The sequence below is a fragment of the Gadus morhua genome, chromosome 15 (assembly GCF_902167405.1).
Source record: "Gadus morhua chromosome 15, gadMor3.0, whole genome shotgun sequence".
In the NCBI taxonomy this organism is placed as follows: Eukaryota; Metazoa; Chordata; class Actinopteri; order Gadiformes; family Gadidae; genus Gadus; species Gadus morhua.
The window spans coordinates 8,439,473-8,462,611 of NC_044062.1; the positions used below are offsets into that span (position 1 = coordinate 8,439,473).

General features: G+C 49.9%; 1 protein-coding gene across 2 annotated transcripts in view; it reads right to left on the minus strand.

Moving 5' to 3' along the window:
* The window catches only part of ndst2a (N-deacetylase/N-sulfotransferase (heparan glucosaminyl) 2a), a 77,714-nt gene that overhangs the window by 32,914 nt on the left and 21,661 nt on the right, over positions 1 to 23,139 (minus strand). For both annotated transcript variants that reach the window (XM_030379654.1, XM_030379655.1), the window contains one exon: positions 5,157 to 5,239. The gene's annotated coding sequence lies outside the window, so the exon portion shown is untranslated. The remainder of the gene's footprint in view (positions 1 to 5,156; positions 5,240 to 23,139) is intronic.

The window sequence follows — 23,139 nt, forward strand, 5'->3', positions numbered from 1 at the left end:
CACTAAATTTTTTGGGGCGAATGTTGTCAAAAAAAACAAATGCTATCCGCATTTGTTTGCGACTGGAACTTAAATCTAAAACGGCACAATATTCACCATCAGAAACCTCCCCTCGTTGTTCTGGGCATCATCGTCTGTCTTGAACCCGTGCCAGGGCTCTCAAATTAAACCGTGCTCACATTCCGGAGCCGAGCAAACATCCCATAATTAACAGCTATCTCTAATAAACAGCTACGCTTGACAGCGGGGGCATTCCCAGCAGCCGGTCGGCACGACGACAGACGTTCACCTGCATAGGTGTAACCCGAGACACCCAACGACCCCGGCGCACGCACACGCACACACACACACACACACACACACGGTGAGGTCGTGATCTGCAGCGGCGTCTCCTCAGGGAGGAGGAGGGATGGGGGAGCAGTCCTCTCGGAGGCTGAGTTAGTCTCATTGTGTTGCGACTCCTAAAACAGATCTGTCACAGGAGACGGTGGAAGTGATGTTTTCATGCAGCAGATGTCGGAGTAACACTGTTTCCTCGGTGTAGATTGTGCCGGCAAATTGATGCCGTACATAAAACGGGGGGGGGGGGGGGGGGTTGCATATGAGGGATGCGAATCAAGATTCAATAAAGATTCAGATGATTTATCGCCTTGCCGTCACGCAAACAATGAGTAATAAACCGACACACATACACCCCGACACAGACACACACGACACACACACACACACTCTAAAATAACTAGGTAGGCCCGGGCTTCCCCACAGACCGGGTGCCACTGGGTGTTCATATACAGTATATAGGGTTGCTGTCAAAGGGAAACCATTGCTGTGATCTACTGGTATACAATGAAGCCTGGTCCAGGTTTTTGTTGGCGCACTAGATTTTCTTTGCCAGCTCTTTAGAATAGTTCCCATTTGATTCTGCCTGGATGCTCCTCACAGATATAAAACTAAAGTCTTAATACACTGCTCTCGTTATTCTGCTGGACCTCCTTTCTTCTGTCAAGGATAAAGTAGAGAGAATGTTGTACTCCATCCCTCGCTCCCCGACAGAGCAGGAAGGGATGGAGAGAACAAGGTTGTCTTTTCTTTAGCCCGGCGCCAGGAAACTACTCATTCCTGGAGGAACCCTGGAGCAGCCGAAGACCACACAAGAAGTACCTCGACACCAGGACCCCAGCAGAGATCAAGCCAAACTTTAGGTTCAGAAACATCTTGTAGTGTGAGCTCTCCTTACCGAAATACCCATCTTTAACTAGCTAACTACCTACACCAAAACCATCTTTAACTAGCAAACTATCCACACCTAAACCATCTGTAACTAGCACACTATCCTATCCGAAAACAACTTTAACTAGCAAACTATCCACACCAAAACCACTGTTAACTAGGACTCCATCCACCCATGCACTTGTTGGTTTCTGGCCAGTCCCCATGTCTACTACTACCCCCAGAATCTAACAGACTAACTGGGGTTTAATTCAGAAGCCTTTCCACAGAGGAAAGATTTGTGTCCACAAAGCATGTCTATAGTGTCTCTACGTGTTCGGTGTGTGCACGCGTTTGTGCGCGTGTGTGTGTGCATTCGCTCACATCCTGCATGTGTGTGTGCATGTCGTCAATGTGTCTGTTGGGGGTGTAGTCTGTGTCTCTGTGTGTGCAAACAAGAGCAAGGGATTTACTTAAGGGCTTTCGTTTTAAAGGTCTGTGGGGTGCTAGCATAATTAACACCCAGCAGAGACAGAGAAACAGAAAGACTGTGTGTGCGCGTGTGTGTGTGTGTGTGTGAGACAGCAAGACTGAATAGAAAGGAAGGACTCCTGCCTTTGTGCATACATGCGCACCAGACTCATGCACACCCACTGGTCAGCTGCTCTCGTTCCGTGCGCACGGAAACATCTCAAAGATTGAAAGCGACACACACAATTTCACACACACAGCCCGAGTGGACAATGGACCACACACACCGCTGAATACGGTGCTGCTTCTAACAGGAATGGACTCTTTGTACCGGGAGCCACAGGGAGACAGGAAAGAACGAGGGGCGGATAGAACGCGAGAGAGAGAGCGCGAGAGAGAGAGAGAGCGAGAGAGAGAACGAGAACGAGCGAGAACGAGAACGAGAGAGAACGAGAGAACGAGAGGGAGAGAGAACGAGAGAGAGAGAGAACGAGAGACACAGAGAGACATAGCGAGATAGACAGACAGAGAAAGACAAAGCAAGCGCGAGATAGACAGACAGAAAGAGAGAGAAGGAGGAGAGGGGAACAGAGGGGCAGATAGAACGACAGAGACAGACACAGTCAGAGCAAGAGAGAGACCGACAGAATGCGAAGGAGAAAGAGAGAGAGAGAGAGAGAGGGGAGGTCTAAATGGGACAGCCTTGTCATGCTGGTGCTGTCACAGGTCGGGAGGCTCCTCTGCGGAGGAAGGGACCGCCCGTAGCAGAGGCACAATGTGGCGTCAGCATGACTCCCATCAGCGGCGTGTTGGTGAGTGAGGGGAGAGGCAGGCCGCCGATCTCTGTGTGCGAGCCTCTCAATGGGTGTGTGGAGAGAGAACAGTAGCTATTCATTCAATATGCGGTGCCTGAACGAGGCCGACCCCAGACCCATCTCTGGTCACCAGCTCACCCTGTCCCTGGGGACAAAGGGTTAACACACACTGCTCTGTAGCCCCACCTGTCTGGGGGACAAAGGGTTAACACACACTGCTCTGCACACCTGGCTGAAGGGGAGAGGGCTCAAGGTGACAGCAGGTGACTGTGGCGCCATGGCAACAATCATGATAAAGGAAACGGATTTGCATGTGTTTATGAAAGGCTACGTTTCAGAAACATAACGAAAAGGATACGAGGACTGGGCACAAGGCGAGAGGGTGAACACAGAACCCTTACGACAGGCATTGAGAGGAGACACAAATTTAATATGGATTCAGCAACAGTACCGATTTCAGGGGACAGGGGACACTAAATGTACCGTATCTTCTGCACTATAAGGCGCACCGGATCATAAAGCGCACCTGCAATGAATGGCCTATTTTAGAACTTTTTTCATATAGGGCGCACCGGATTATAAGGCGCATAGAATTGAAGATACTGCAGTCAAACGTTTGACTGGGGTTGCGTTATGCATCGACTAGACCGAGCTGTGCTAACGGGAATGTCAATAAAACGGTCAGAGAAAGACAAACTTTAAGCGTTCTGACAACTCTGTTCACTCCCATGGTAACGATGTTCAAACGTTAATGTGCATATTAACAATATCTCCCAGCCTTGTTCAGTTGTAAACACGTAAAAAAAACACAGTCCGATACCGCTAATTCAAACGTTGTTCAGTTACGTACAACAAGCTCACTTTTTCAGTTCATTCCCCGTCCACGAATCCCTCGAATTCTTCTTCTTCAGTGTCCGAATTGAACAGTTGGGCGAGTACGGCATCCAACATGCCCGGCTCCCTCTCGTCATTATCCGAGTCAGTGTCGCTACTGTTGCCTGGCAGTTCAGTGATTATTCCTGCCTTCGTGAAAGCTCGGACCACAGTTGAGACTGATATATCAGCCCAGGCATCAACGATCCATTTTCAAATAGTAGCGTAAGTCGCCCGGCGCCGTCTCCCCGACTTGGTGAACGTGTGATCGCCTTCTGAGGCCCCGTCCCCACGATGCAGATTTTTTGGTGAAACCGCATAAGTCTTGTGCGTTTCGGCCGACCGTCCAGACGGAGCCGGCGAATCCGGTGCCCGAAACCGCACATTTCTGAAACCACCCTCGGAGGTGGTTTCAAATCTATCCGGACCTATGCGGTTTCGTGTTAGGATTCGTGTGGACGCCTGAAACGCAAACGATGACGGCATTAGCCCCCCACCAGCTGGGGGTCCTCAGAGTTGCGTTTAATCTTTTATTTATTATTTTATTTGTATTCTTTTTGTAGCTTTAAATAAAGCCCCTTGATAAATGTAATTACTAACTGTACATTAAAAAGTATTTCTGCTCAATTCAAAAGGTTGAATCTCCTCGTGACTGAATGTTTGTATACAGCGCGCAGGCTTGGTGCGCTCCACTTTTTTCTGTGGAGAACCAGAGCCTTGAATATTTACTACAGCGTTTCTACAGCTCGATGCGGTTTCGAAAATCCGTCTTTATGGAGATATCCCTGAACCGCATAAATCGAAATCGGATCGTTTTCGCCCGTTTCGGCTCCGTGTGGACGGGACCTAAGTGTTCGTCATATATAAGGCGCTCCGGATTATAAGGCGCACTGTCGTTTTTTGAGAAAATTAAAGGCTTTTAAGTGCGCCTTATAGTGCGGAAAATACGGTAGTCTGGATTCTACCCCAGAACTTGTAATGAGTTTAGACAGAAGAAACTATAATGCAGTCTGAATACATCAGAGCAGGTCCATCTAGTCACTCACTCCCCCCCCCACACACACACCAGTGTTGTGGCGCACCAGATGTGAATATTTCCCAGGCCCATTAAAGCCAATGTTTTCAAAGCGTGAACGGTTTGAAATTCAATTAAAGCTCCATTGTGCTCTGTTGTTTCCCCGCCCCTCAGCGGACCCAGTGCTGTGTGTGTGTGTGTGTGTGTGTGTGTGTGTGTGTGTGTGTGTGTGTGTGTGTGTGTGTGTGTGTGTGTGTGTGTTGCTTTGGTGTGCGAGTGCCAAGGGAGCGAGCAAGACAGTGCGTGTGCGTGTCTGCGTGTGTGCACGTGTGTGTATCTGCGTATCTGTGTGTTTCTGTGTGCGTCTGTGTGCATGTGCTCGTGCGCGCTCCCTGCTACTTGTGCTGTAGTGCCGGTGAGGTAGAGGAGCGCTCCGCTCTACAGCGAGGTGATCTTTTGAGGAGCAGCCGAGAAGCCGTCTTCTTGTTCTTTTGCAGGCAAAACAAACCGCTCCCTAGGCTCCGCTTCCTGGAGAGAACGGGGAGGCGGCGTCCTCATTTAGGGCCTTTTAACAGCCAGCGTCTGCCTGCAGCAGCAGGCGGGAGCAGCGTCTGCTTACCGCGCGTTTCACAACGGGCTTTTTTTTTATTCATAACTCACACGTGATGCCGCATTAAAACACGCAAAACACACAGAAAGGCTTCACACCCGTTCCCTCCACGCACACACACACACACACACACACACACACACACACAGAGAGAGGTTCTTACCGTCTCCGTGGGGGGTGGGGGGGCTTCTCGAGGAGGTCTGAGCTGCGTACGTCGTGGCGAAGAGGCTGTGCTGGAGGCGGTACCTGTGGCGGGGAACACACACGGACAAACAGACGGAAACTAATGTTTAATCTGGCTGGGTCAACATGGAGCGCGTGCCGAGCGGCAGCCTGTAAACACGACAGAGGTCAGCTGGAGCCGGCCGGGGATAGTGGGTGGGAGGGGCGGAGTTTGGACAGGGAGCGGAGGCCGCTCCCAGGCACACCCCACGTGAGCCTGCACGTAGCGCGGCGTCACACACACACACACACACACACACACACACACACACACACACACACACAATGTAAAAATAGAGGGAAATGAGAGAGACGAGAGGTAGGGAGAGCGAGCACAGCTGTGGTCATCGGGGCTCATTGTGGACGCACAGTGGCTGTTCATGAAGGACACCCACCCACACGCTCATCTCCCCAAACACAGTTCAGAGTGATGGTTTGGCAGTGGGATCACACACAGATAAGACATCTGCCTGGGTGTTTGCAGAGCCTTGTGTAAATAAGGAGGATTCTTTGGCTGCATTTGATCATGGTATGGTAATAGATTCCTTGCATATCATAAATAAAACATGCCTCCTATCTTCTTTCATTTCTATGTTATCTATGTTCCCCGGCAGCCAAGCCACCCAAAGTAAACAATATAAAATGGTTTTGTTGGGACTCTGGGTCATTTACATATCATAGTTTATTTGTTTAGCAGCCGTATCTTTAAGAGGAAATGAAAACTTTAAGAGGAAACTAAAATGATCTGGAGTTTCTGCCTCCTTCCTTGTTATGAACTGTCATAACGAGAAGCTGAGTCATACAGGTCACCCAGACATTTCTCTAGGGACCGAATCTTCACCCTCAAACCAAAACATGACCTGGGGCTCCGAGGTCTGCAGACATCTGCACAATGTCATTCTCTGCTCCCATCGAGCACTGCCATCTCCACCAGCCCTCCCTGAAACAACGGGGGCCGCGAACAACCCCAGCATCCTCAGGAAGCTCGGAGGGCCGCTCGGCTAGGAGGCCGTGGGTGTTGTGTTGGGTGTCACCTTGTATCAGACCGAGTGTCGCCTTGTGGGTGTCACCTTCGATCAGACCGGGTCCCTCGCTACGGTTGTTGCGCTACAGGCATCTTACACACATTGAGTGGGAATTTCCGCCGTGTCTCGTCCGATCAGTTCACCCGATCAACTGACATCTGCATCCAGAAGCCCCGACTCAAACTTTCCACCCTCGTACCTCTGTTCGCTACGCCATCTGCCATGGTCGTTATTAGCGACCGCGCAGAGCACAGCCCATAGTCTGTCACACGGGGCGGATGGGGGGCCTACGTCTCCAGATACAGAACGACTGCGTCTTAAGCAGCGCGGGTGCGAGGGAGAGCAGAATACTGCAGTAGGACAAGCGAGAATACAGTCATTGTGCTTTCCGCTGTGTGCTACGTCTTTACTTCCCCTGGTGGAACAAGCTCCCCATAGGCTGGTAAAAGAGGAGAGTTATAGCCGCAGCCGTGGCGGCTGTGAGTGCGTGTTGAAATAGTCCTTACGATGCATCGCACATAAATAGCAGCGTGGGAACAGCAGCCATAGATCACCATGGAGAAGTAGGAGGAACTCATGTACAGCCAATAAGAGGCCTATATCTTATCTCATAACGCCGTGATGCCTGTGTGTGTGTGCGTGTGTGCGCATGTGTTCTTGTTTGTGCGTGCGTGTGTCGTTGGTGCACGAGTGCGTGCGTGTTGAAGGAACATCTCTATCATGTCTATTCTGGCCCGTTCCTTACAACCTGATGTAATCCCCTTGGAGGCTGTGTATATTGTCTGGTTGTGTATTCATTAAAATAGCGTGTAATGCATCCCTCGGTTGTTCTTAATTACTCAAGTCTTTTGCTTAATCGAGTTGAGTTCATGAAGTTCAACCAAACCTCCCAGGATGGAGTCTCCTCCCTCTCAGAAGAGTGTGATTAATTGGCCTCCCTTAAAAAAGACGAGCGATATTAAACACTGTTTTGATATAGACTGTATTAAGAAGAATCGGCTTGCTTCTGTACACATCTGTGAAGAATGAGCCGTCTATTGGGGTAATAACGCTACACCATCAGCCAGTCATCATCCATGGACTGTTTCTACATTAATATTATTAAATGATGGTGATATTATGCCACCAGGTGCGAGTTTGATTAGCCATTACAAGACGTTTGAAAATCGGTCTTTTTCTGTGTGGGCATGTCCACCTATATGTCTGCTGCATAGAACATCTACCAGCCTACCCAGTGGACTGTAGCAAATGTTATCTATCCATCATACATCTAGGGGGACACTTCCACTCATGAGGTCACTAAAACACAGGAAAGGGCAGATTTTCAAATGGCTTTGTTCTAACGGCTTACCACAACCCTTACACATGGCAGCAAAATATCAACCCTTTAAAACAACGTGCATAAGACCAGATAATATGTTGCCTCAGCCCTCGTCTTGGGTAAACCTGTAGGCAAACTGAATGAATAACAACCAGTCCAGGAGAAAGGGGTAAAACACACCTTTTTTCAAGGGCCACAAAATACTTAATCAAGTCAGAATCGCCTTGTTTGCATGGGCTGACGAACTGCCGCAGAATGCAGCGATTCCCACAGGGTACAATCTGTTCCCTGGGATTCCTGCTACCTCGCACACACTGCGTTGATCAAAGCCCCGATGCGGCGCTTCGATTCAGTAGCCAACCAGCCATTTTGTTTGTGCGAACACGCCAATTTCTGCTCCGTGTTAAGCACAGCGGCCTTGTGTCAGGGACAGCGACCGCAGAGGTATTGTAGAAGATATACTCTCTTAATCCGTGGACCTGTAAGGGCTCTTTGTGGCATTACCAAGCTCTGTAAACAGTGGTTTGTAGATTATGTTTTCCGCAGGCAGGTTTGAGCAGTGACAGAGTAGAAGATTAGTGTTATTAGAGTGGGTGTAACTCGAACCGGTGTAGTTCCAACAGAAGGAAACGAGAGAGGCAAACATTAATAATTAATTCTACAAAACAAATTGCATGCACTGTACAGCCTCGGCCATCTCGTTCAGATGATCTGTCGTGAAGGCCATTCACTGATCGGGAAAAATGAAGTGAAGGATCCTCACTGAGACGGGAGTGATGGAAGTGACAAGCTTCAAGGACAGAGTCTGCATTAGATCCGGTTCTAGAAGAAACCTCATGCAGGTATGCATTGGTTAAACACCCAGCAATAGGTGTTTGAGAGGGAGCCGACTGCTGCTGGCCCCTCTGTACGAAGCGGAGTGCGGATGTAATCTGCCCGTCACTCAGGATGAGCAGAAAACATGCCAGGGTAACCCGTCAGAGATACGGCTCGACTGTCACACTGTCGTTGTGTTCCTTCAAATCAATAGTGCCATCCTTCCTTCTTTCATCGCCGACGGTAAAACGTAAGTGCTTGCATTAAAAGAGGCTTGCACATTAGCGTTTGTGAACTTTAGTGGGTTTAAAATGATGGCCCCAGGCTTAAGGCAAATGCTGAGATATGCTCGTCGAATGGGCAGCAAGTCCAATCAGACGCAGTCGGAGCTCCTCGAGTGTCTCTTAGAGACCAAAGCCTGCTCTTAAGCCCGACTTATTAGAATACCCTTCAATTGAGCCTCCTCACGGTCAAATAAAAAGCACACAACGTTAGGCCTTTCAAAATAAACCAAGCCACACGCCAACGTTAATTTGGTGCATCATTTAATAACCTACCACGCAGTTACAGAGAGAAACCGTGGGCCGAGAACCGAGAACCAAACCCCTGTTCTTTGAACTCCCCTGAAGTCAATATTTACAACCCCCGGTGCTGCACTGGCATCCTCGGCATCGGAGCGGGGAGTGAGAGCAGCTGCAGCCACACAGCCCAGGGGGAGCGCCGGTGGTACCGTCTCTCACCCTGTGTAAACACTCTGCCTCTCGTTGTCTGCCCATCCATCTCAACTCCCAACAAACAACCCCACCGTTTTCATTTCGACATGCGACTAATGTCTGAGGGACGGCTTGATGGCGCCCGTCGAGGCATCCATCCGCAAGATAAAATAAGACTTTATTGATCCCGGACGGGAAACTCATACGTGGGTCTTGTGTTTCCCCAGGCGTCTCCAGAGACGTCTCCATCACTGCGAGCCGACAAAAGGGGAGTTTTTAAACCCTGCTGTCGTTTGTAGTTGAGCGCCACCCTTTGAAGATCTTCCCAGAGAGGAGAGCGTCTTAGTGCGTCGCTATCTGATTGACTTCACAATCAGCGTGACGGAGCATCGTTCCGCCTCTGCTCTCGTGTCATCTTCTCAGCGGTTATCGTGTTGCTGTTGCCGTGATACTGGGGGGATCTGATGGGATGTGAGCGAGCGAGAGGTGCGAGAGAGAGAGATCTGGGGCCATTACTCTTGACGCCATGCCCCGGTGGCAACTCGGATACGCTCCCACAGCATGGGGGCCATCCAGTGTTGTGGTGCTGATGCTGCAATGAGCCCCCCCCCTCCTGCTGCCAGAGCTATACGATATCCAATATCCCCCTCTACCACATCACCCAGGATATATCTCCCTCGTACACTACCCTGCATACAATACGTCCATCATGTCATCCTATATCTCCCCCCACCATAACCTTCACCGGGCCTTTAACATCTTTCTCTCTCAAAATTTGATAATCAAATCTGGGAACGCTTTTTTAATTCGCTACCAATTGATATCAGTATTTTCCATGTCTTTCAAAATGATTTTAGAAATTAAGAACAAAGAATGTCTGTCCACCATGCATCTGCCATATATGTTGTTACCTATGAGACTGGCTCACACATGCTTGGGTGGAGCAATACACTGGGAGAATGTGTACATTTGTTTGCCATGCGCAGTAAATCACCTCCAAAACCTCGCCATGGGCTTACGACGAAGCTGTAGAAGGTCAACATCCTCCCCATCAAACCCACCGGCTCCATTGTCTCCATCAGGTCAGGAGAAAGGAGAAGTCTCCATCATACATGTTCACTCCATTCACTTGATGAGTAGTTACATTAAATCGTAAATAAACAGGACTGTCTCCTACGATGTAAAAACACAACAGGAGCAGAGACAAAGGAAGGAGGTTCAAGTTGAAGACGGTCATGCACCAGATGTGGTTGAAGGAGAGCGGCCCAGCCAGCTTTCAGAATTACGCTTTAATGACACTGTGAATCATGGGAAATAAACATCCAGGGCAGCCGCAGGCCTCATGTTGTCTAATTCGGCGTGGGCGGGAGTTTACACGAGCATGCGTGTACGGTGGAACTCTGCTCGTCGGTACAGATCTCCTCCTCATCTCTCGCTGCTGCACATCTCACCGTCTAGTGGTCGCCACCTATCTGATCATGTTCTCAAATGTTGAACTACACTACATTTGCTCAGGTGGAGGTGTCTACTGCAGCCACCTCATGTCTACAGTAGACCCATCAACCTACAGTATACGTTTACATTTACATTTGGGGTATTTTTCAGCCGCTTTTATCCAAAGCAACTTGCAAAGGTTCATACACACATTCACACACCGACGGCGGAGTCAACCACGCAAGGCCCTAGCCAGCTCATCAGGAGCAGTTAGGGTGAGGTCTCTTGCTCGGGGACACTTCGACACTCAGCTAGGAGGAGCCGGGAACTGTACTAGGAACCTTCCGGTTACAACTGAACCCACTCTCCCTCTTGAGCTAAGCAGACCCTTCCCTATGTCTGGTCTTACTGTAGGTCCACTTTTTACTATGAGAGGGGTCATTTGCTCGGCGTTAGTCACATGGTATCCAGTCAGCCGGGGTAATGTCCGTGGAGAACAGAACAACGTTGTCGGGCCGCACTATTAATACACCACCTGCCTAATCTCATGATTGTCAAGAGAGGCCTCCCGCTTCAGTGGTTTGGAAGGGATCCTTCCGTTCTCTCCGAGCCGGGCCGTCAGTGCGTCTGCCCCTTATGCAAGAGGACAGACGGGTCTGGGGTCCACCGTGACGGAGGGAAGCGTCCTTGCGATCCGGCCTCGGGCACACAAAGGCCCCAACAACTCCACTCCTCGCCATGTACCACTTCAACACAACAAAACGAAAACCACGACGGCAACCAAACATGTGTTTTAGACCATTACACCTCCCCCCCTCATCCCTTGTTTCCTTCTCAGGGTTTAGAACACTGGATCGTATCCATGGTAACCCGTGGAATGCTGCGACAATGCGTCTGATCGCGGCCCCAGGGGCCCGGAGACACGCGGGGAATGTTGACTGTTTTTTCCATGTTTGGCGTCGAGGTTCTTAAAAACGAGCGCCACTGCTGCCAGGAGCCGGACTGACTGATCGCGGGTTAAAGTACTCAACGGTGAACAGACGACTGAATCCTGGAGCGAAATGTTTTCTTTTAATTACTTGTGGGCCTTCATGTGTGTACAGCTTCCCTGTGTGTGTGCAGCCGGTCAGACGAGCCGACGGCCAGGTGTTTACTCTCCGTTTCCTTCAGTTAATTATTAGGTTCAGACGGTCAGACCTCGTCAATCGCCAAGGACTCGTTCCTCCGTTAGGTGAACCCTGTAAGCTGGGTCCCGACCGGTCTAGGCCAGCCCAGGCCAGACCGGTCTATGCCAGCCCGGGCCAGCAGCAACGCCTGGGTATACTCTGTAAAAGATGTCCAATAAATACATGTGTTCTAGTATAGCATGAACCAAGTACACTCCTATCATTAAACATGAATCCGGTACCGTGATGGTCATTGCAGCGTCAGATCCCAGTTTACTCCCCAGGCCTGATGTGAAGCCCCCCCCCAGGGGTCCAGAGGGTTTACTGTGTCTCTGGTACCTCTGAGTGTGGCTCCAGGCTCGGGACAGGTCAATAATTCATCTTCAACAGGCGTTGAAAGCGCGGCATCTGTGGAGCCGTTCTCCGGCCCACTTGACTCCCGGGGGTCCGGCGAGGCCGTCTGATAGGCAGTGGCTCTGCCCCCGATGTGCTCCACACCGGCTTTTAATCAACACACACAATGCCGCTTATCCGGGAGGACAATTACCAACAGCCTGCCGCGCGCACACATCCAAACCGCTGCCTTTATTGTCTCCTCTGGGAGGGCGGTGGCGGCGGCTCTTATCAGTGTCTGTCTGGGAGTCTGTCTGGCCGACCTCTCTCTCCAGGGGGTTCACAGCCAGATCCTAATGAGCCTCCACAGATCAGCTGCTCTGACAGTTCAAGGTGACCCCCCAGCACTTCTCTAAAACCTCTGTCTCCCCATCTCTCCAGTCTCCTCTCTGTCTGAGCTCTGACGAAAGCCGGAGACGAGGGAGCCGAGGTGGAGAGACTGGAAGTAATATACAGCACGCCGAGCCAGACCTAGCTCGTCTGTGCTCATGATAGAGGAGGTGGGTGTACGGCACTCTGGGGACGTGAATGCTACTAATAAAAAGGTGAACTATACTACGGGAAGGCTGGTTCAAAGAGACACCAGAGCTACCATTGATCTCTTGGATCTAGAGGAGAAAAGCATGTTATTTATGTTGAATCATTCAGACGCTTTTATTTGATGCTACTGAAAGGGAAACCAGATACAGGTCTGAGTAGGCTAGGGCTTCCTGCTCTGGGGCCATAGTAGTAGGGGATAGGGGCCTACAGGTATGGGCTAGGTGCTTACAGGGAGGGGCTAGGTGCTTACAGGAAGGGGTTAGGCCTACCTGCTCTGGGGCCTACAGGTAGGGGCTTGGCCTGGGGGCCCTCAGTAGGTTAAGTTTCAGACATAGAGTTTGAACCCACTATCTTCGGCTGAGATAATAACACGACCAATAACCCAAACTGAATCCACCTCGACATCACCAAGACTACCGACCAAACTTCCCAGCCTCCATTTCCTTCTATATCGCTAGGACGACCACAACCACCTGGGAATAAGCCAACAAGTATTCGCCTCTATGTGGCTGGGTTTATCAAATTGTAGGAGGCATATTCCAGCCCCGGCCTTGTTATCGTACAGCAGCAATAGCGGTCTGCGGAGTCCGCTTCAAAACAGTTCCCGGCAGCGCACCACAAACACGACCCGGAGATGAATGTGTTGCTCTGTAAAACCCCAGCTACCACTGCATTATTTTCATCACTTCCTGAAGAATATCTAATGCCTTTACAAAGAAGCAAAAGAACAAAGAGTTCCACTGACGATAGAGACAGAGGGAGAGAGAGAGACAGAGAGCGAGGAACGGAGAGAGACGGAGAGAGAGAGACGGAAAGAGGAACTCAGACAGCCAGATAATGAGCACAGCACACAGACCGAGAGCAGAGGAGTTGATGAAGTGTCAAGCGAGAGATAAACAAAAGGATGGCAGACATGAAAAGAAAATATAAATGTCATTAATAGGACAGAGGGAGAGGGGGAGATCGAGAGAGACGGAAGGGGGGAGAGGGGGAGAGAGAGACCGAGCCCTCGAGAGAGACAAAGAGTCGCAGGGATAGAGAGGGAGAGAGGAGGGGAGACGATGCAGTAATGGAAGTTGGAGCCCGTGTGTGTGTCATCCAACAGAGGAACCGGGGAAAAGGTTGAAACAATGAGCGAGAGAGAAAGAGAGCTCTTCCGAATCGCATTAAGCAACGAGAGAGGGGGACAGAAAGTAGGAAAGGGAGAGCGAGTGAGTGTGACAGAAAGACAAAAGGAAAAGAGAGAAAATAGTTTGCTACTACACACACACACACACACACACACGCACGAGTGTGAGCGATGCGAAGGACTGTGTGTGTGTCTGCCCGTGTGTACGTTGTCTTGTAACGTTGTAATCAGGGCATCATGAGGCTGTCCGCTTGCACATGTTTCTGCCAGCTCAAAGTCTGCAGCATGGTCGGGTCTGTCAGCTCACAGTCTATCTGCAGCAGGGTCGAGCCTGCCAGCTCAAAGTCTGCAGGGCGGTCGAGTCTGTCAGCTCATGGTCTGCAAGGCAGTGGTCTCCGCCAGCTGATGGTCTGCATAGAATTCGACACAGCCCCGCTTTTAATTATGCATAAATGCTCTTCCTCAACAGAAACAGTTCATCTCACCACACGCCTCCAAGGATCAGGGAATAGTGTATGTTAAAACATTTAAATCTCACCTCCAACGAGTCATTACCTCTGTTTAATTAAGCCCACACACACACAACATTAATCAGTAGCTGTGTTTTACTGGCTTCTCTAAATAGTCGCTTGCTCCCCACACATCATATCTATTATCTCACTGATGGCACGGTGGGTCTCGCTGCTGGGCGGACGCTGCATTATTACGCCTTCCCTTGAAGCCTCACATCAGAGCACAGGACCATGCATCTCCCTGCCTTTCATGATCACAGCCAAGAGACTCTCCTTCTGTTGAACTAGCCCGGCCTCCGCAACATCGTGAGAGGGATACACTGAGACTGACCTGGAATCGGTCTTGACGTGCATTTACAGTTCTTTATATGACTCTGAATATAGTCACTGTATATTACAGTTCTATATAGATTACTCAGAACAAATAATCATTATATATATATATATATATATAAAAGTTATTTGTAATAAACAGTGACTCTCTGTTCAGACTGTAACCTATAAGGAACTAATATACAGTGACTATCTGTTCAGCCATAATCCATAGTTTATAGATCACTCTCTGAACAGATAATCACTGTATATTACGTATGTTCCTTTGGCCAAACATTGGCAGACCAAATTGCTATCCCATTGGGCGCTCCCATTGTATGTTTTAACCATTAGTTCTATAACGATTCAGTAGATATATATTGGTCAAACACATACACATTCTTTATATATTTTCCATTGATTCCATTGTTGTTGTCGGGCTCTAAACGGAGAGGGATCGGAGCGTTTACCTCGACGGGTCGTTTCCTCTCAACCTGCTGGTGTTTTTGTGATTGTGACATATCCGTGCTTCACATTCCAACCACAATTAATATTGATTGCAGCGTTTGGATGTCTGCCAAGTCCCCCCCCCCCCCCCCCATCCCGCCCACCCCCCGACCCCCTCGCAATTGCAAATCAAAGACCTAAAGGATCAATCCTCCTCATCACTCTGCGATTCTTCCCTTCACGCTCGGCCTGTCGGGGGAAATGCCTTCCGAACGTCTACCGGCAAGTTTACGAAAAAAAATCGGAATAAACACAATGACAGGAACCAATAAACCTTCAGCTCTGTATGGTGCTGTGCTTGTTCTGAAGACTGAGAAGTGATGACCGATTAAGCATGAGGTGATCAACACCCTTCACATCAGCAGACGACTTCAAGAAAAACATTATTCATGTGGTTATCAAGCAGAAATATCGGGTACAAAAATTAGACACAGGCAAGTTTCTCAAATACTATTGGACAGCGTGCAGCAGAACTTGAGGAAATCAGCAGAAGCTAGGTGGATATTAAGTCATTAAATTCAATAATCATGGCAGTCTCATGCATATTGTTAGATAAATACAATACAATGAATAAGATAAGATATATGTTGTATAACGTCTATGATCAGAAAGGGACATTTTGGTTTCAATCCTTTCAGAGCTCTAAACCTAACCTACTTCATTTAATATGAGATGATGGAAAAGGTTGCCAGTCCAATTGCCCTGCATCCATTCTAACATCTTCCAGGTGGTCAGTGCTGAGTGGGGGGGTAACCACCAGGTAGACTGATCAGCTCCAGGTTGGGTGGGGGGGGGGGTCCCACTCTCTTCAGTATTCGCTCCACTCATTAACATTCATGTCACAATTCAATAACATCTCTAGACACTGCCACACTACACTAGATATTTACATAACTGCATCTGGCCCCGGCTGCCAGAGAAAGGAAACGTGCGTGTGCGTGCGTGTGCGTGTGCGTGTGTGTGTGTGTGTGTGTGTGTGTCGGCCTCAATGAGAAGCGATGGACATGCGTGTGCCTGCTTGTTAGATAGAATCTCTGATTCTTTGTGATGCTCTGCAAGAGAAGATGTGTGCAAACAGACCTCCACACAATGTGCAGTCTGTGAATGTATGTGTGCATTTGTGTGTACGTGCGTGTGTGTACGTGCACGTGCACAGCACCGATCTACAACGTTCTACTTGAAGAAACTAGCAAATAACAAAATCCACCACCACAGGAAACAGCCGTGAAGACAGATAGTTCAATAGTCACTTCTGATAAACCACATCACAAAGAACAGCGCGGTGTTCTCACAGAGCTCTGCCGTCCCTGTGTCTCCTGTTATTGAGGCGTTGTTTCAGCCGAGCTGAAACAATGAGGACCCAGCTAGGCTCAATCCCTCATTTCCCGCTATCGCCACTGTCGAGCAGGCACCAAGCATTTTCAGGAACACTGTGTGCAGCCGCACCGTCACTTTGGTCCCATTCAGTACAAGGAAAATACACGTGTCAAGAAGTGACCTAAGTCGAGGAGTCGCCATCAGCCCGCAATCTCCAAGACGCACCACCGGATATCAAGAGGACTTCCGGGTCAGGGGTCAAACCCTGGTTCATGATCAGCAGCATCGGTGAGACGTAGCGGCTGGTAAATGGACTGCATTTATACAGCGCTTTTCTAACCAGTGGCCACTCAATGCGCTTTACAATATTGCCCAACATTAAGGGTGAGGCGTCTTGCTCAGGGACACCTCGACAGGAGCCGGGGATCGAACCTGCAACCTTCCGGTAACCAGCCGACCCGCTCTATCTCCTGTGCCCAGATTGTCAGTCTTAGGCCCTCTTGTAATCACCGTCAGAATAACAAATAATAAATCATGATTAACCAACACGACGGCAATTATCCCTCAATACACAAGATCTGAAGGAGGTCTCACTGAACATGTGAAAACACATCGCATCAATCTCGCACCCCGAGACGGCAGAAACACACCACTATATCTATTTCCACCTTCTCTCACCACCCCCCCCCTTCTCCGCCGCAGAACAAACAGCCTCTCCCCCCGGCCCCGTACGGTGTCGTCCTTTCAGGGGGAGTTTGCACTTGAAAAAGATATTGCTTTCCCCCTTTCTCTTCCCTCTCTGCACTAATGATTGCGGTTCACTCGGCGGCTGTTTGCCTCCCGTCTCGACGGTATAAAGCCAAGGTGTCAGCACACCGGGGCTACGGCGCAGCAACACGCTTTCGCTGGAAATCAAAGGCCGACTATTTTTGGGGAAGGGATTTGAGAAGGTTTCGTTCTGGATGAAAGTCAAACACAGCGCTTCTCGTCGGATTAGATGAGGCATCACGGATTCACGATGTCGCTCGCCGTCTCCTCCTCGGGATATCAGTTCTTAAATCAGCGCACGCATCGGTTGGCCCGGTTCCAGATGGTACTTTGGAGACGGCGGCATGTCATAACACATCTGAGTCCCCGGGTGGTTATTGTGCCGTTGCATTATTTACGTATTCGCCTCGCCCGCGGCCCGGGGGTTTCTGAAGACGCCGTCTAATAAACTGCTCTGAGAGGAAGGCCGGCCCACTGGTTTCGGGTCGGGATGGGATCTGACATCCTGTTCTCTGGGCCGTCGCTCGATTCCATACATCTGTTTGAAATGATACCGGGCGAAGAGGTCCAAACCGGTTCAGCACGGAGATAGTTCTGGACGGCACCTCCAATTGGAGGCCTGTTCCAGCCGACGGAACCTGGATTTCCTTTTCAAACTTCTCTCAGATCACACTAGGACTGGAAGGTACTACAAGTGGTCTGACGTGAGTATCAGGTCCAAAGTCCTTCAGCGAGGCTGGGCATCATTACAGTTTGTTGATTCTCACAGACCCGCCACCCAGGCACCCACACACGTACATATAATCAAAATGATAAATCACGGTCATTATCATTATCAAATCTATGAATCACAATGTTGCAGTCTTGCTGACAAACAGTTAGGAATAAACGGATGAGTATGAATATTAATGGAGTAGTTGGTGACTTGGTGGTGACTAGCTGTTGGAGGCTGCAACGGAAGCCATCTTAGACAGTGAATAATGCATGAAACCAATGCTTGCAGAGAGACACACAAGGGGGTTCTGGGTGATGATGAAGTGCGTGTGCGGTTGTGTGTGCGCACGCATGGGTGTGTGCGTGTGTCTCCGTTAACAAAACCAAAAGGAATCATAATTCCAATCAAAATAATAATTTAAATCCGGTCTCCGTCTCAAAACACACACGCGCGCCAATCAGACACACAAACATGGAAAAAAAACACACCCGAGCCCCACACACACACACGAGAAGGAAATTCTACCTGAGGACGAATATGTAAATACCTATGCAAATGAGGTTTAATTGTGTGCTGAGTGAGGCAGATAGCAGCAGACGCCTGGAGGAGTCCACCCTGCTACAGAAAGAAGCCACTAATGAAATGTTTTGTTGGAAGAGCGGGGCGAGGGGGGAGCATATGTTATATTCATCACTGTGACCGAGCGGCAGCCGCCTCCGCTCTTAAACCGCTATCAAAACCTCGTTAAGACAGGCCCCGCCCCCTCGTTCCGGAGACATGACGACGCAAGGCTACACCCAGGCTAGGCTACCCTCGCTCACTTCACATGCAAATCAGCCTCGTCAGGGATGATTGGCCCTCGTCAACAAGTTGTACACGATTACCTGATACATTTACTGTGTTCCGCTTAACTTTGTACGGCCCGCCCTCCCTTCTGATCAATATTGAGTCGAGTCGACATTAATTGCAAACTGACTGCATTTATACACTGCCTTTCTTACCAGTAGACACTGGTACAACACTGACCAACATTCACCCATTCATGCACACATTGACTCACCGACGCCGGAGTCAACCACGCAAGGCGACAGCCAGCTCGTCGGGAGCAGTCTGGGTGAGGTGTCTTGCTCAGGGACACCTCGGCACTCAGCTAGGAGGATCCCGGGATCGAACCCGCAACCTTCCGGTTCCCAGCTGACCCGCTCTACCTCTTGAGCCACATGCCGCCCTGACATCGATGGAATACTTATTGATCGATCGCCTCCAATCAAACAACACATACTTACTTTTGTTCTTTTGACTTCTGCATGGTTCCCATTTTCCATCTTGAAAATTGAAAGAACGCCAGACAGTCCGCCCCCACTGCACTCTACTCTGTCAGCTGTCCTGCCCGGCAACACCGTATGAACCAGAGTGCCTGTCAGCCTCGGCTCAGAGGCCATGACAGCCGGCAGCCGGCAGGACACAATGCACTTAGACGACCTCTCGGCTGCAGGGGAGGGCATCACCATCATCCTGCCGGTGGTCCCCTCTCAGAGCGGAGAAGGAGACTTGAAATCAGTCATAAATTAAAAGTTTTTTTCCACCATTGAGAATGTGCGTGTGATTTTTGAAATCTAAGTGAACCTGCATTCAGATTTGTTAATCTAATTTGCCCCTTACAGGCGCAGGCGTGCGTTCAACCGGAGCAGATATTCTCACAAAGCAGTTTCACTCACTTATACTTGATGGATGGCCTCGGCATTTCCCCAGGAATAGTGAAATGATACAGTAAATGTTGACTACAGCCTCTTCTTATTCTTCTCCGTTTTCTAATCAATTGTTTCATTGATCAGGAATGATCACTTAGCGGATCAGAGTCAGGACTAGAATGGGTCGTATAGGCCCTCTCAAACCAAGGTTACAAACACAGAACAGAACCTGTGTCTAATGAGGGCCCTCTTTATCCCTCCTTCAAGAGCAGCCCATTCATCTGCAATGACAAAACTAGGTCGCTCAGATAAAAACAGCATGTGTTCTGAATGTGTGTGTGTGTGTGTGTGCGCCAGTATCCGTGTGTGGAAAATATTGTCAACAAACTCACGATAGAACTTCAATCAATTACGAGAGAGAGAGATGAAGAGAGAAAGAGAAAGGGAGAGAACGAGAGCGAGAGAACGAGAGAAAGAGCATGATAGAATTAGAACACAAGAGAGAAAGAAAGAGCGAAAGAGAGATCGAGAGAGATAGAGAAAGAGAGAATGAACAAGAGAGAGGGAGAAAGATGTTATTGTGCTTGCCGGTGGTTTCCACCACAGGCCCATTGTAGTGCCTGCATCATTACCGCGGCATGCAAAGTCTCCACAAGCAGGGGGGGGAGGAGGGGGAGGGAGGCAGAGGGGGAGGGGGGGGGGGGGTAGAGTATTGTACAGCAGGACTCGGGCGTGGGAACGCGCTTGGTCTTGCTCCACCGAGCCAGCTGATCTCCATCATTAGCACCACCTGTGGGCCTTCCTCCTCAGTGACCCCACACACTGCTTGTGGTGGTGGTGTCTTAATTACAGGGGAGGGGGGGGGACTTTTACTTTGAAACCTGCAGCGTGCACCTCAGCTGCGCCGGGTCACCGGGGTTTGCCGCTAATGATGCCTGGAGCCTTCCTTCCATTAGCTGCGCCTCTACATGAGTCAACGCTTTGGAGGTCTTTCAGCAATCACCTGCATACATTAAGATGAATAATGCTGAATTACACATTCAATGCTGCCGGAGGGGTTCTTTTTTGTGCTGCCAATAAAAGCAATCACAACTGGATTATTACAGCGCAGCGATATTGTACTGTAGTTCCATCAACACCGTTGTGAATAGAGTATTGTCATACAACAAACAAAATGTGGGGCTGACACGAGGCAACAAAAGTAGTGATTAGACGCTGGTGTTGCTTCGAGAGACGACGATGAAAGAAATACAAACCCCGCTCAGATATGTTACGCCGTCATCAGCACAGTGCTGTGACTCGCCGCCATCGATCCACTGATGAGCATGGCGAGTGAAGGCCTCACAGCGTCCCACCAGGGCCACATTCCGGTCCCACCAGGACCACATTCCGTTCCCACCAGGACCAGACCCAAAAACACACAACAGCTTGAACCTCGTTCCCCTGCATCAGAAGACCCCTCTGGTCTCCTGCTCCTCTCTCTTCTCCCCTCTCCATCCCACCCCCTCCTGCTCCTCCTCCATGCCCCTCTCCTCTCCTCCCACTGTGTGCTTAAAGGTAAGGGCGGGGTATGCGTTTGTCCGCAGGCTCTGTGTGGCCAGCGGCTCTCCACTTAACCTCCAAGTGCTCCCGCTGCATAAATGCATGGCATGTCAGTGACACGGTGCGGAGCATGACCGCCGTGAATAATGCAGCGCCTCAATGATTCATCACCACCGTTCGCGAGCGCTGCAGCAGGCTCTGGTGTCCGGTACGTGTCGCGGCTACGCTGCCGGCTGATTGCTAGCTTAAAACATGCATGCGTAGCCGCGGCTGCGTTAGCATCGGGGCATGCGGGGAACAGAGGACTCGGACAGAGTGAATCGGGACGTGTTCGCCTCAGGAACAGATCTGGGGGATTGCACTCAGATACTATGTCTCTGGTGATGGGATTTGTTATACACACACGAGTATACTGGGTATTGGACCTGAACACGCATGGATACTCTAAACTAACCCTAACGCTGAACACACACACACAGATGCACATTTAAATAAATAAAAAAAAACACACACACACGCGTAGACACACTACTGTGCACTGACTCTACCAGAACTGAGGCACAAACACACCCACAGGCAGAGCAATGGTTCTCTCGCCAGTTTACCTTGCAAATGTTGTTTACTGAGAACATATTCTGTTTACAGGGAGCTAATCTGATTGGAGGGTTAATGGCACAGCCCTGATATACGGGCCAATTAAACTCTGCCCTGGTGGAGCAAACGAGCCGGCGAAGAGAGAGATTTAATCCTCCTGGAGCTCTCCGCTGTTACTGCTGCCTGGTGAGCTGGGGGTGGCGCACAGAGAGGGGGAAATGGGTTTTCAACTGGAAGTCAGTGTTTAGTTCCAATCGTCTTGCAAGGAAAATGATAAGAAAGAGAGAGACGGGGGGGAGGGCCGCTTGGAGCGCAATGCAACGTTCAAAGAGGAAAACCTACGAGGGATTGATGTTAGTTCATATCCATCAACATCTCCATCTACTCCAAAGACTCCAGCACAATGTTCCACCAAAGCAGTACCATTCTGTCACTTTTAAAGTAAAACAGTGTTAAACGCAGCACACACACGCCGTTCAAATCCACACAGTACGACCACCAAACATCCAATTTAATCCTCATCCTTCCCTCTGTTTGGACCAGGGACGTCTACTGGGAAGCCCGAGGCTGGAGGAAAGCCACAAGGTCAGTTTGACATTCACCGGCACAGTCTGCTTGTTTGGGATCAATAAGTATTGGTTTATCAGCTGGGTGCAACCAGACTCCTCCACCAGCTTACCTCATGCCATCCTAAAGGTCAGAGGTCATAGATTAAATTTCTCAGCGCTGCAACAAAAACAATCCCATCGCAAGAGCTTCCACAAACCGCCCCGGTGCGAACCGCCAGAGAGAGGCATGCTTTAGACTCAGGGCAGGAAAACTGATTCACACTTCACAAGTCCCTGCAGCGACACAGCATCCTGCCGCGAACTGGGTGAATGGGAAGGTAGGGAGGGAGGGAGGGAGGGAGGGAGAAGGTGAGAGCAAGACAGGAAGGGGGGGGGTGTGTATCTACATCCTGTTAAGACACATGAACACATTCAACAAGTGCCTCCGAAGTCCCACACTTGCTGTTCCCGTTATAGCCTCGTCCTGTACGCGCGCCCCTCCCTCCCCCGCTACCCCTTCTGTTTCCGGGCCCTGCCTAATGGGTGTGAGGGGTCTCAACTCTACCAAAGGTGCAGTGGAGCTGCTGCTCCTGCCCTTCAGGGGGTCCTAGGAACAGAGCCAGGGCAGATGCTTGCTCCAGAAGGTAGCAGGGCAAGAGACCTATCCCACAATACATTTCTAACTTCATTTTGACAATGGCCAGCAAAGGGAAGAGAACAAATATAGCGGCGTCTTGGTGATAAAATCCTAGGATCGTCCTGGTTTAATTCACAAACAGAGGAAGCCCCCCCCCTGCCGTCCCGCCCCCCCTCCGCCCCCCTGCCTTCTGTCCTGATGGCGCCACTTCAACTTCCGCCGTCAGACTTTCGTTTTTCTCGGG